At 54.2% G+C, this 15039-nt stretch overlaps 1 protein-coding gene across 1 annotated transcript in view; it reads right to left on the reverse strand.

The window, feature by feature from the left end:
- The window catches only part of HDAC4 (histone deacetylase 4), a 208652-nt gene extending 207051 nt beyond the window's left edge, over nt 1-1601 (reverse strand). Inside the window, exon 1 of the mRNA XM_036254080.1 lies at nt 1440-1601. The gene's annotated coding sequence lies outside the window, so the exon portion shown is untranslated. The remainder of the gene's footprint in view (nt 1-1439) is intronic.
- Nucleotides 1602-15039: the final 13438 nt, after the last annotated feature.

A 15039-nucleotide genomic window follows, 5' to 3' on the forward strand; every position in this document is an offset into this window, starting at 1 on the left:
AGAACAGAAAAGCTATGACAACACGATCACCCAGCTTGACCAGAAAGGCATTTATAAAACACTCTGTAAACAACATCACATTCTTTTTCAAAGCACCTAGAACATTCACCAGATACGCATCTTTGGGGCTATAAAATAAGTCTCGGTACATTTTAAAGGACTCAAGTCCAGCCGTTCAAATATGTTTTCCGACTAAACAGAAACTAAGCTAGAAATCCAGCACGAAGGGGTATCTGAAACACTCCAAGTATCTGGAAACTAACATACTCCATGAGGCAAAGAAGAAATCAGAACAGAACTCAGTCACGTGACAAACCTCCACCGACACTGATGAGAAAAAAGAGAGAAGACCAGTTAATATCAAGAATGAGGGAGGAGATCAACATGGACCGTATGGGTATTAAATGAAAGTTTATGCCAATAACTGACGATGTAGATGAAATCAACAAATGCCTTAAAGTCCCAAACTACCAACGTTCGCTCAGAGAGCGCCCCCGTCGGTGGCAGTCGGTGCCCTGGGTGGCACGTGGCTCCTGGGCCGTCGGGAGATCCCAGCAGCAACTCTTCAGGTTCACGTCCCTGTCTCATCCGTTTCTTAGAACTGCAAGGGGACCTGCCACGTCTCCACCTCTCACTGAATCAGCTGTTTATTCACATCGATGTGGGCTTGTGGGTGTTTACTTCTATCGTGTGAGAGTCCAGTCCTATCATTATTTGTTGTGTCACTCAAGCTTGGCTATTGAGAGTTCCTTTAGGTCAGCTCCTACATTTTTCTAACAAGCCCCCTCCCCCATCTTCTTTTTTAATTTTTTTTTTAAGATTGTTGATTGATTTTTAGAGAGGAAGGGAGAGAGAGAAACATCGATGTGAGAGAGAAACACTGATCGGCTGCCTCCTGCACGCCCCCTAACCAGGGATCAAGCATGCAGCCTGGGCATGTGTCCTGACCAGAATCGCACCGGCAACCTTTGGGTGCACAGGAGGATGCCCAACCAACTGAGCCACACCAGACAGGGCATCTTTTTCTTTTTTTTCAAAGCCTTCCTTACTTTCTGGTGCCACAAGATGGCCCTGTCACAGCCCTGGAGTCAACCACTTCTCCGAGGAGCCTGGTTCCTTCCTTTGGAGATCTGTGTTAGACACCAAGGTCTGGGTGCTCAGTGTGCCCCTCACTCCAGGTGCCACTGTCACGGGCCCTCCCAGCAGGCAGTGAGCACGCACGACTCCCACATTCACGCGTCTGCCTCTAGCTATTGGTCTGTATTTCCGAAATCCTAAGTTCACACAGATACCTCCTACTCCAACCCAACATCCCAGGTTGATTTCGCCCGTCTCCTGATCATTTCTCCACCAGTGAGAAGCCCTGGGTTGTATTCTTTCCAGCACCATTACTTCTTTGTTCAGTTCTAGCACAGAGTAGCTCAGAACTGCGGACCCACCTGCATGGGACACGTTCTCCAGGACGCTCCAGCCCCGTGCACGCGGTCCAGGCGGGTCTGCCCGCACCCCTTCAGTAGAACAGGTGCTGCATTCGGGGTAGAGCCGAGTCACTTGTCAGTACCTGTATTTCATTTTGGGCGCTCCCACATCCTGGTTGGTTTTAACTGTTTATTTTTGGATACATGTAAGAAATACAAACTTTAAGTGAAAAAAGAAATGTGTTCCTGTTGATATTTGCAATTTAAAATATCATGTTGATATTTGACACAGTTTCAATGCCAGTGTCTCTTCTTTATACGAAGTCTGTATTACGGGGCGCTTGGACACGTGAGGAGGATGAGAACAGGGCGCCCCGGCAGTCTCAGGAACTCCGCACCCCGCCTCTGCCCCACACCATCCCTCACAACGAAGCGCCCAGCACCCACGGTGCAGCTGTGCGAATGGCTACAACTGTGTCGCCACACGGGTGTTCTCACCTGAGCGCGCTGCCTAACGGGTGAGACACAGGTATCTTTGATATGATCTATTCAGAGTCCAGTTCTGTTATAAACAACAGGACTTTCGAAATAGCGTGTCCCTCGTCCCGTGGGAACAGAAGCCCCGAAGGTGTCTACACACAACAGAGTCTGGGGTGGGCTCTAGGACAAGCCAAGTAACAGGGCCTCCCCGCCAGGAGGGACCTTCCGCAGAGCAGGGCTCAGGCCCCGGAGGACACCCGCACTCAGCCTGGTCGGAATCAGCGCTGCCCTGCGCCATCGGCCGCCCCTGCCCGCCCAGAGATGCTCATTCCCTGGCCGTCTCAGAGCCGGGTCGTGCCAGGGCCCGCAGCCCCGAGAAGGCAGCGGAGCAGAGCCCTGGAGCAGCAGACACTGGGACACGGGAAGACACTGGCCTGGACTCGGAAGCTGAAGAACCAGTTCCAGAATCTGACAGACAGAACCTCAGTGCCCAGTTAGAGACTATCTTTCTAGAAACAAGTAACCAGAACAGTGTGTGAACCAAGGAGGTAAGAAGTCAGGGTCCAGCCCTGGCCAGTTTGGCTCAGTGGTTAGAGCGTCAGCCTGCGGTCCAGAGAGACCCGGGTTCAGTTCCTGTTAAGGGAGCGAACCTCGGTTGCAGTTTGTCCCCGGCCCTGGTTGGGTCGTGCGGGTGGCAACCACTCGATGTGTCCCTTTCACATCGCTGTTTCTCTCCCTCTCTCTCTCTCTCTCCCCCTCCCTTCCTCCCTTCCTCCCTCCCTCCCTCCCTCCCACTCTATCTGAACAAAATATCGAAAAATGTCCTCGGGTGAGGATAAAAAAAAAAAAAGGCAGGGTCGAGGCGAAGGCATGTTCGAATGAAGGTATGTGTGCCAGGGGCCCAGTTACAAGCGAGCCCACTGGGCAAACGAGGAAAGAAGCGGGCGCACCCAGGAGGGTCTTCATGCAGGAGTCGGGGCAGCCCTGCAGGAACCCTGGCCCAGACGCTGTTCCCAGGGCCCCTCTGCTGGGGGTGGGGGTCACACCGCCGGGCCAGGGCAGGACACCTTGCTCAGCAGCCCCACCACAGTGGCTCCCACAGGGAGGGGTCATCCCACAGAGGAGGACGGAACAGGACTGGGCAGACAGACGCCACAGAAGCTCGAGGGGCCGGAACGCCCGCCCCGGCCGAGCAGGGCCCCGGCCGCCAGCAGCGCTGCCAGGCTGAAGCGGCGGCTCCCTGCGGCCGAGGTCCTCCCGCTGCCACCCTCCCACCACGGGACTCCGCGGGTTGAGGAGCACAGGGGTGGGCCCCCCAGATCACCGCCTGCCGTCTGCACTGCCGGGCCCTGAGCGCCAGGACACCCACCGCCCAGCCTGGGAGAGAGCGCGGGACTGGGGGTGGAGAGGCCGACTGCACCCGGCTCGGCACGGCCACCGCGAGCTGACGACCTCGGGCCAGGCTCGGCCCACTGGAAGATCGCTGGGTTCCAGGAAGCCGAGCGCATGGCACTGCTTTGGTGGAAATCCAGGGGGACAAAGGCTCAGGGGCTGACTGCGGCTGGGACACCAAGTTCTCCAGCAGGGCTCGAGTCCTGCCACAGCAGGAGGCCCAAGAGCCGGTGCCAAGAAGCCGTGAACTTGCCGTGCCCTCCCCTCCCTGGAACCCCGGCCCTGGTCCCGGTGGGCTCGCTCTGCACTCACTCCACACTTTCTCAGAAGTGTCTCCAGAGGTTCCCGAGCCCCCGCTTGGCAGGCGGCCTCCGGCACCTTGCTCCGTCACCTGCGCTCCCCCCTCCGAGCTCCAGGTACAGGGTTCTGTGCCGACGGTGCGCACTTGTTGGTTCACTTCCGCACTGTCAGCCCCTCACCCAGTGACAGCACCTCTTGGTTGTCCTGCTGGAGCCCTGCTGTGTGACACAGTGAAATGAACTCTCAAAGTTGTCTTGTGTGCGTCTCCAAAATCACCTCAAAAGGGGCTGAGGTCAGAAGTGAATTGTGGGGAAAACAGTGTTCTGCCTTTGGGAGGTCACAGGAGAAAAACCAAGGACATCTCACACAGAGGGTTCCAGAGAGCCAAAGCCTCAGGAAGCCACTGCCTCAGGGGACAGCGGGGCTTCAGCGGGGCTTCGGGCAGAGCGGCAGGTGACAGGTGACAGACTCCTCCACCCTGGGAATGCCTGGCTAAATAAGTAGTTTGCATATCTTAACGAAGATGGTGGGACAGAGAGAAGAACATTAAGAACTAATCATTCCATAGCCGAAAGCACAAACTCCTGACCACCAAAATCCCACAATGAAAACAAAATCTATTCCCCTCAGAGGACGGCCTCTCGACAGTCTGACCCGTTCCACCGTTTTCTCCTCTTGCCCCTTCCATCAGCATCCCGGGAGGCGGAAGGTCCCTGAACAGCTCAGTGCAGTCGTCACACTGTAAAGACACACTAGAAATTTTACATTTAAATGAAATAAAATTCCAGTGCGCTGCAGTTCCTTTCACCTTGATGTGCACGTCTCGGACGCTTGACTGCGGACAGGATCGCGGAGGAAACAGCAGACAGCACGTGGCTCTGAGCGCTCAAAAATCACGGGAGCGGCAGCTTTCAGAAACCTAGTGCGAAGCACACCTGACATTCACGTCTGTGCATCGCTCCCTGAAGTATGTGCTTCTGATAGATACTGGATACATGGCCAACATACTGTGACTGAAACACAACTGCTTTTATGAGTGCAGTCTTTCCTGATTCACGATGTGCACTTACAGCCCACGTTTAGGGGTGAGCGGTAGAGAGGATCTGTCATTTTGATTTACAAGCTGCTTTAAAAAGGGCACAGTCCCTCCACTAATTAGGCAGCCTCTGACACTATGCATGTATTTATATAAAGACATCGTTTTCTTCATTTTTATTTCCGTTCCACACAGAATAAATGAAACCAAGTGCGTCACTATGGCTTAAGCGTGTGCTAGTATTTCCTCCACCAGGGGTTTTGAATCTAGGATTACCTATAGTTCTTCCACCCTCAGTTGCCCTTGGAAATTTTAGTTGACCTAATTTCATGGAATAAACCATAAACCTTCCAAAGAGTAAAAGTCTTAATTATAAATCCTTAAGAGAACACTCCTCTTAAACTCTTATTAAATGGGCACAAATAAATGCAGCAGAGAGCAAGGAGAACGTGTTCTCACTGACCAAAACCTTCCGCATCCCGTCACATGGGCAAAGAATGACCACAGCTCAAAGTCTGAAAGCCTCCCAACCATGGCCTCAGCCTGCCAGGCTGCTGGGTGAACAGCAAGCTGTTAGTGAGGCCAAAAAGACCAAAACGATACCACGCAGTCTACGGCACCCCAATGTGGGAGAGCACGTGCAAATCATCAGAAGGCAACAAGAGAGCTTTCCCTGAATCGGGAACAAGGCCAGGATAACCCCCTCTCACCACTTCCAGTCAACAGCTTGCTGGAGATGCTAGCCAATGCAACAAGGCAAGAAAAGAAATGAAAGGCAAAAGGATTGAAAAAGATGATAATACTGCTTTATTCACAGACAATATACAGCGTACACAAAAAATTCAAAACAACCTACCAATAACTATCAAAATTCTTAAATGAATTTAGCAAAAATACTAGGTACAAAAATCTACTATATTTCTACAAAGCAGCAACAAACAGAAAATAAAAAAGATACCATTTACGATAGCATCCAATATTGCCAAATATCCAAGGCCAAATCTACCAAAAGATGTACAAGAAACTTACACATCAGCCCTGGCCAGTTTGGCTCAGCGGTTAGAGCGTTGGCCTGCAGTCCGGAGAGACCCGGGTTCGGTTCCCGCTAAGGGCACGTACTTCGGTTGCAGTTTGTCCCCGGCCCTGGTTGGTCGTGCAGGTGGCAGCCACTCGATGTGTCCCTTTCACGTCGATGTTTCTCTCTCTCTCTCTCTCTCTCTTCCTCTCTCTCCCTCCCACTCCATCTGTACAAAGGATGGAAAAATGTCCTCGGGTGAGGATTAAAAAAAAACAAAGAAAGAAACTTACACATCAAACTATGAAATGTTATAAGTGAAATTAAAGATCTAAAGAAATGGAAGAATATACCATGTGCATGGATTGGAAAACCCAATATGATTAAGATGTTACTGTTTCCCAAATTAATTGGTAGTCAATGCATTCTTGATCAAACCCCACCAGAATTTCTTTAAAAACTGAAAAGTTCATTTTAAATTTTACACAGACACACAAAGGACCCAAAATAGCAATCTTGAGGGGGAAAAAGACCTGGGGGACTTACACTACTAAATATCAAGATTTATTGCCCTAGCTGGTGTAGTTCAGTGGTTAGAGAGCCGGCCAGAGGACTGAAGGGTCGTGGGTTTGATTCCCAATCATGGGCACACACCTGGTTTGTAGGTTCCAACCCCAGCCCTAGTCGGGACATGTGCAGGAGGCAACCAAACAATGTGTCTCTCTCACATCACTGTTTCTCTCTCTCTCTACCTCACCCTCCTCCCTCCCTTCTAGTCTCTCTAAAATCATGTGTGTGTGTGTGTGTGTGTGTGTGTGTGTGTCTTTTTTGTTGTTGTTAATCTCATCTGAGGATATTCTTCTGCTGTTGACATGTGAGGATTAACAACAACGAAAAAGACACATCATACACTTATGTGATTAAGACAATTGGTATAAGAATAGACAAATAAAACAAGAAACAGAATGTTCCAGAGACCAACCAGAATATTCCAGGGTGAGAGGAACAAAAATGCAGTAATATGATTAAGGCAGAACTACTACACTCCAAACCCACAGGGAAACCGGCCAGGTGCTGAGTTAACTGCTACCTGTATGGAAACAAACCAACCGTGACCTATCGCCATGAAAATTAGTGTGAGATGGAGGGTACCTGTGAGAGGTCAGACAACAAAGCCAAGCCTGAGGACAGCCAAGGGAAAGACCTGCAGGTAAACAAAGATTCTTAAATAGATTTTAACCCTTTTTTTGAGGCACTGACCATAAAGGGGGGAAATGATCCACTGTACTCCCAAATGTACATATAATTCTTACAAATCACTAAGTTTAAAAAGTCAGACAACCCAAATAAAAAATGGGTGAAAGCCACGAACAGGCACTGTTACAAAGGAGCGTTCCAAACAGTCAGTCGCCACAGGAAGAGGTGCTCAGCATCTGTCCTCACAGGGACTGCAGTTAAACCACACAGGGTACTACAAATGGCTAGAATTTCAAGGCAAAGCAGAATCAAGTGTTGGCAAGGATGTGGAGCAACCAGGATTCTCCTCCGTGGTGAGCGTGAGTGACACCATACTGTAGGCACCATTGGTAACACGCTGAAGCTAAACCTACACACGCCTGTGCCCCAGCAAGGCCACTGCGAGGTGCATACCCCACAGAAGTGCATGGGTTTGCTCACCAAAGTCATTTACAGGAATGACATGACTGCCAGGAACTGGAAGTGCCCCAAGTGGCCAGCAGCAGCAGAATGAACACTGTATAGTCATTACACAGGCTACTAGGCAGCAAGGAGAACAAACTACACCTGTAAGCAGCAACGAGATGAGTCGCACAAGCAGAATGCCGGGCAAGGGCAGACAGACACACAGCAGCACACACCGCATACCCCATGTGAGCAAGTCGGAAACCAGGGGAAAGTAATCTGTGCTGTTAGAAGACAGGTTATCCCCTTGAGAAGAGAGCTGGGGGCGTGTGGAAGGAGAAACGGGGCTGGCGATGTTCTGTGAGATGTTTTACCTGGTGGAAATCCACCCACTGAACACTGCTGGTGAGACAGGGGACAGAGAGACAGAATGAATCAGCTCCTCAGAGACCATCTTGCATCAAAGAAAGATCCCAAACTAACCCCTCCTTGCTGGCTCGTCCACCTGCTTCCCTCACGGCCTCTGGTGTGGATGAGCACAGCTCTGCTCCTGTACCTCAGCCAGAAGGTACACAGGGACGCCTGTCAAATTACCCCTCCTGGAACCACTAAACCTCACAGGGTGCGGGCCTCATTCGCAGGGTGGGCCCTGAGTCAGGTGATCAGACAGAAAAATACATACATGAAATAATTGTTGTTTGTTTCTTTGTTAATCCTCACCTGAGGATTGTTGTCTTCCACTGAGTTACATAGAGTGGGAGGGACGGAGGGAGAGAAACATCGATGTGAGAGAGACACATCGATTGGTTGCCTCCCACTTGACCCCAACCAGGGCCGGGGATCAAACCTGCAACCCAGGTACATGCCCCTGACCGGGAATCGAACCCGCAACCCTTTGGTCTGCAGGCTGACACTCTAACCGCTGAGCCAAACCAGCCAGGGCTATGAAATAATTTTTAACTTAAATGTTCCCCCATTAAATAGTTCACTGAATTTGGATTTAATTCATTTGAATTAATTCAAATTTTACTTTTAATCAAAAGACGAACTCTTGCCAGCGACGTTCCTGAGCGCTCCTAGGACGACCTCCTAAAGCCCCGCTCCGCTCGCGCCCCCCCGGACAGGCCGCAAGGTCTGGCGGTCGCTCTGGAGGAGTGTCATCTCGTGATAGATGGTCACATAGCAGAAGACTTAAGATTTCTTTCCCCATAATTTGTTGGGACAGATTTATATTTTAGTTTCCTAATAGGCTCTACACTTGAGAGTAATAAAGCTTCGTTTCAGTGCCCTGTCACGGGAGCACTGCTGTCTGGGCGATCCGGAGCTGCGCGCTCCTCGCAGCTGAGTCCTCCCGGCCATTCCGGAGGACCAGCCTGACACGGGACAGCGGAACCGGCACTGGCAGCGGGCAGCGGGCCACGGGGCTCTGGTGCCGACACGGCGCGTGCTCACACGCACACACGAGCTGTCTGGCAACCCGCCTCGCGGCCCTGGCCCCCGTGTCCAGATGGCTGCATCTACTCACTGATAAACAGCCGCACTGCAGTTTCAACGTGTTTCAACCTTTTGATAAAATAAACTCTTTAGATTAAGGGTTTGAATGGATAAAGCATCTACTAGATAAGACAATACTTGTTTTCTTCAGCTGCTAAATAAGTAAGTTTAAAAATTCTGGCAGGCGGGGGCCTGGAGATTTGGCTTTTCTGTGTAAAATTCTGGATCATTTAACATCAAACGGCCATGAGCCCACAGAGGCCAGCCACAGGCCAGGGGACAGTGTCCTAGGCAGACAGACAGCTGCACCCCATAAGAAAAACGGGACTTGATCAGTGCCTACACAGGACACCCCCGGGGCGGGGACCAGCAGCCTCACAACCTCCCAGCTGTCACCAACATAAACCCAAGCACATGGGCTTCATCAACAAGGTGGAACCGCAGTCACCGACAGTCACACGGGAATGGAAACCAGCTTGGTGACAGGAGGCTCCGTGGGCCGAATGCCCACCACGAACAGGGGTGAACCTCGCTTCCTCCTCCGCCCAACCACACGGAAACCACTGCCTGTTAAACTGTCGTGGAAGCGTCTGGGGCCCGTTTCCGTGGCAAATCTAAGACTCTGTGTGCCGTCCTCACTCCCCTGCCCTCGGGGTGCACAGGAGTTTACTCGAGGACACAAGTCGTGTGACATGAGGATGGCAGGACGCAGAGGGGCCGCGAGAAGCCCTGTCCGCCACTCAGCAGCCATTCCCGAGGCCGGCACCAATGTGGAGAGGTGTCTCTGCTACTCTGCCTTACAGAGCAAGTCCTCTCCATGGAAAAGCGTGTGACCTGTATCAGTATGGGATGGGTTTGGTTTGGTTTGAAATAAATAAGATGTTTTATAAGTCTCTGTATTCATTTCCCATACAGTAAGTAACACAATACCAGCCACTTAAACAACAGCTCAGTGGGGCCCACACTTCTCTCTAGGAGCCCAAGGGGGTGGGAAACATAGCTGTGCAGATGTTCCTGCAGTCTGCTCGGGGACGGCTCTGCAGCAGGCACAGCAAGTGCAGACCTGGCTGAGGACCCAGAGGACCAGGGATGCGGTGGGGGAAGGAGGACCTGGCTGAGGACCCAGAGGACCAGGGATGCGGTGATAAAAGGAGGTCCTGGCTGTGAGGACCCAGAGGACCAGGGATGTGGTGGGGGAAGGAGAACCTGGCTGTGAGGACCCAGAGGACCAGGGATGCGGTGATGGAAGGAGGTCCTGGCTGTGAGGACCCAAGGACCAGGGATGTGGTGGGGGAAGGAGGACCTGGCTGTGAGGACCCAGAGGACCAGGGATGCGGTGATGGAAGGAGGTCCTGGCTGTGAGGACCCAGAGGACCAGGGATGGGTGATGGAAGGAGGACCTGGCTGAGGACCCAGAGGACCAGGGATGCGGTGATGGAAGGAGGACCTGGCTGAGGACCCAGAGGACCAGGGATGCGGTGATGGAAGGAGGACCTGGCTGAGGACCCAGAGGACCAGGGATGCGGTGATGGAAGGAGGACCTGGCTGTGAGGACCCAGAGACCAGGGATGGGTGATGGAAGGAGGACCTGGCTGTGAGGATAAAGAGGACCAGGGATGTGGTGAAGGAAGGAGGACCTGGCTGTGAGGACCCAGAGGACCAGGGATGCGGTGATGGAAGGAGGTCCTGGCTGTGAGGACCCAGAGGACCAGGGATGGGTGATGGAAGGAGGTCCTGGCTGTGAGGACCCAGAGGACCAGGGATGTGGTGAAGGAAGGAGGACCTGACTGTGAGGACCCAGAGGACTAGGATGCAGTGATGGAAGGAGGACCTGGCTGAGGATCCAGAGGACCAAGGATGTGGTGAAGGAAGGAGGACCTGGCTGTGAGGACCCAGAGGACCGGGATGCGGTGATGGAAGGAGGACCTGGCTGTGAGGACCCAGAGGACCGGGATGCGGTGATGGAAGGAGGACCTGGCTGTGAGGACCCAGAGGACCGGGATGTGGTGATGGAAGGAGGACCTGGCTGTGAGGACCCAGAGGACCGGGATGCGGTGATGGAAGGAGGACCTGGCTGTGAGGACCCAGAGGACCAGGATGTGGTGATGGAAGGAGGACCTGGCTGTGAGGACCCAGAGGACCAGGATGTGGTGATGGAAGGAGGACCTGGCTGAGGACCCAGAGGACCAGGATGTGGTGATGGAAGGAGGACCTGGCTGTGAGGATCCAGAGACCAGGGATGTGGTGAAGGAAGGAGGACCTGGCTGTGAGGACCCAGAGGACCAGGATGCAGTGATGGAAGGAGGACCTGGCTGAGGATCCAGAGACCAGGGATGGGTGATGGAAGGAGGACCTGGCTGTGAGGACCCAGAGGACCAGGATGCAGTGATGGAAGGAGGACCTGGCTGTGAGGATAAAGAGGACCAGGGATGTGGTGAAGGAAGGAGGACCTGGCTGTGAGGACCCAGAGGACCAGGATGTGGTGATGGAAGGAGGACCTGGCTGAGGACCCAGAGGACCAGGATGTGGTGATGGAAGGAGGACCTGGCTGTGAGGACCCAGAGGACCAGGATGTGGTGATGGAAGGAGGACCTGGCTGTGAGGACCCAGAGGACCAGGATGTGGTGATGGAAGGAGGACCTGGCTGAGGACCCAGAGGACCAGGATGTGGTGATGGAAGGAGGACCTGGCTGTGAGGATCCAGAGACCAGGGATGTGGTGAAGGAAGGAGGACCTGGCTGTGAGGACCCAGAGGACCAGGATGCAGTGATGGAAGGAGGACCTGGCTGAGGATCCAGAGGACCAGGGATGTGGTGAAGGAAGGAGGACCTGGCTGTGAGGACCCAGAGGACCGGGATGCGGTGATGGAAGGAGGACCTGGCTGTGAGGACCCAGAGGACCGGGATGCGGTGATGGAAGGAGGACCTGGCTGTGAGGACCCAGAGGACCAGGATGCAGTGATGGAAGGAGGACCTGGCTGAGGATCCAGAGGACCAAGGATGTGGTGAAGGAAGGAGGACCTGGCTGAGGATCCAGAGACCAGGGATGGGTGATGGAAGGAGGACCTGGCTGTGAGGACCCAGAGGACCAGGATGCAGTGATGGAAGGAGGACCTGGCTGAGGATCCAGAGGACCAAGGATGTGGTGAAGGAAGGAGGACCTGGCTGAGGACCCAGAGGACCAGGGATGCGGTGATGGAAGGAGGACCTGGCTGTGAGGACCCAGAGGACCAGGATGCGGTGATGGAAGGAGGTCCTGACGGAGCTGAGTGTCAAGGCGCAGCCTCACCTGCACCATCTCCCCTTCTCATTCTTCACGGGGAGGGCGTCTCACCAAGGCAACAGAATAGCTTCTGGAAGAAGCCAGGATAGCCAGAAGTCCAGCAAATTGGAAAACGAAACCGACTGCTTCTAGGTCTGAAATGAACAAGCTCACCCCACTGCCCCACCAGCTCCCTCCTGACAGAGCTGCAGCCCGAGACAGAGCAGGTGAAGGGGCTGGGCCTCAGGCGTCTGAACTGCCCCAAGTTCTGAGTTCCAGTCCCAACAAATACGTATCTGGACCAAGTCGAAGACTGTGCCCAGAGCTCACGCGCTGGCATCAGGGGACACAGGCGGGAGCCACAGGGGCGGCAGCAGACATCGAGCCGTCCGAAAGGACATCCCCACACAGCCCCAGTTTCCTAGGGAGTGGGGGTTAGAACTCAGGGGTTTCTTTAAAGTCCCCCTTTCTAAACTTCCTTAGCGTTGAGTACAAGGAGCACTCTCATTATAATGAAAACAACAAAGCTATTTCTCTTTAAAAATAAACAACTGTTGTGGATAATCAAGACAGGGTACCAGTCAACCCACTGCATACAGGTACCACTGTACATGGCAGGTGCACCCTGTTCACAGAATCAGGGAGCACGGGCACCCTGTCCCCCTGCAGGCTGGCAGACACGCTGCCAGGAGGCAGAGAGCCACAGCTGCCCTTTCACAAAACCCTGCCAGGACTCGAGAAGCGAGGACCACTGGGGTGCAGAGCAGGGACCCGCACGGAGGGCACCTGTGGAACTGCGTCTACACTGGTGTCTGTGCCCCCACTATGACTCCACCTGGACGCCTGTGTCCCCTTCCTGTCTTTCTCACGAACAGTCTGCAGAAGGTGGCTGCCCGCTCCACAGGCAGGCTGGCCACCCAACCTAGGATCCTCGGACCAGCAGCCCGGTCTTTCCCAGGGGTCACTGGGGAAAACAGACTTAAACACACAAGTGTGACATGACAGTCCCTAACTGCGAGAAGTCTCCTGTGGAAGACTGCAGAGCGGTGGGGAGCCAGGCCGGGCCTCCACCATGGGCCACCCAGGAGGTGGAGCCGGGTGTCTGAGGACCAGCAGGCCCGGCTCCACCGCTGCTCAGCCCAGGCTGCCTGCCTGTCAGAGAACAGGGCCGGGTGCCTGGCGCTGCCCGCCTGACTGTAGGTGCCACTGCAGCGCGGCCACCACAGCTGCTGGGCGCTCCTGGGCCACTGTCATCTCAGTCATTCCCACACAGCCAGCCTGCACCTCTGCCGCCCCGTCTGGACACCGGTAGCCCGCCTGCCCTGAGGAAGGCCGTGCTCTGGGCTGCGGCTGTGGCCATGCGAGGCAGGCGCTGCGCTCTGTTGACCACCTGGCCCCAGAGCACGTGTCCAATGACAGCTGTCATTAATGTGCTTTCCCCAGCCACTGCACACAGTGGCCCAGGACAAGGCGAATAACCCTGATCAGCCACAGACTAGAGACCAGGGCCCCAGGTGGGTCCTGTTCCCCTGCCTTCCAACCGTTTCATTTGCCTTGAACCTGACACTTCTTAGCCCCATTCCATGTCCACAAATACAGCCTGAGTGACCACACCTGAGTAATGGTTACACTCCAGCAGGCGGCAAGGGTGGGGCCACAGGAGATGCTGGCCAAAGGTGAGAACCTCCAGCCGGGAGCTGGATAAGCTCTGGGCATCTGACATACAGCGCGGTGCTACAGTTAATGATGCTGTGCTGGGTACAGGAACTCTGCTAAATGGAGTGATGGCTGGGTTCATTTGCGGGATTGTGGTCATCACCCCGCCAGTGCACATACATCCAATCCTAGTGTGCACTTTAAGTGGACACAATGTTATCTGTCATCAAATGGATACAATGTTATCTGTCAATCACACCTCAATAAAGCAAAGCAAGGCTAGACTAGCTTGCAAATCACTAAAATACACACTTGTTACAAATTGTTAAAATGCAACTGGGAAGACCCTTTGTACCTGTCTGGAATAATCCAAGGGCAAAAATATTCCTGCCCCGCCGGGTGACTACACAATATGATTGCAGGGCAGTAAGCGCGAGGAACGAGCCATCGAGAGGCGCTGTCAGAGGGGCCTCAGTGAAAAGGGAAGCGACCAAGTCAGCCCCTCCCGGCCGACACCCAGCCTGGGCCGCACCGCAGCAGGGCTGAGGGCAGTCTTGGCTGTTAGTGATTCTTCTTCCAAATGTCACCTCCCTCATTCTCTCTGGTCTTGTCACTGAAAGCAGTCACCTTTCACATCAGCTTTACAAGCCCAGGAAGATGTCACCGGACAGCTCCGTCTTGCCAACACAGGCCTGATGCCATCTGCTAACTGCAGCAGCATGCTCACTTCCCCGTCGGCCCGGACTCCCCACACTCAGGCCGGGCCCAGCAGGGTCTCAGTGCGTTGGCACTGGAGGCCCCACACTCTCAGGAGTCCAGACCCCCTAACCAAAGCACTCTGTCCTGCTGGCTGTGCCCAGTCCCAACGTCCTACCGATCAACCTGCTGAGATGCCCCCACATCTATGTCACATCAGGTAAGGGGAGGGGGGCTTCAAGGTCCTGCCCTCAGCCCCACGGAGACCACCAGTGTGTGTCTCACTTTCCCACAACCAGGCAGAACGTGGTCCAGCCAGGGCAAACCTACACCGGCCTTGAGGTGAGCGGGCAGGAAGCTCAGTGCCCTCGACTCCTGCATGTCCCACCTGGTGCCAGGGTGGCAGAGGCCCAAGAGGCGAAGAGGCGAAGAGGCCGCCAATGGCAGCACACTGACCACGCCTTGGGGCCGGGGACTGCAGGCAGGTTCCATGCTGAGACCATTCCCCGCCCTGTCCCGCAGCTTTGGGCTGGGGCGCCACCTCCAAACACCAGCCTGAGAACCTCGCCTGCACAGTCTGACTCACCCCAAGGCCTTGATTTCCTCTGGAAACTGAGTGCCACGGAAATCAAAGCGCCCGGCTTCCCAAC

Source organism: Molossus molossus, unplaced genomic scaffold, assembly GCF_014108415.1.
Source record: "Molossus molossus isolate mMolMol1 unplaced genomic scaffold, mMolMol1.p scaffold_m16_p_11, whole genome shotgun sequence".
Taxonomy (NCBI): domain Eukaryota; kingdom Metazoa; phylum Chordata; class Mammalia; order Chiroptera; family Molossidae; genus Molossus; species Molossus molossus.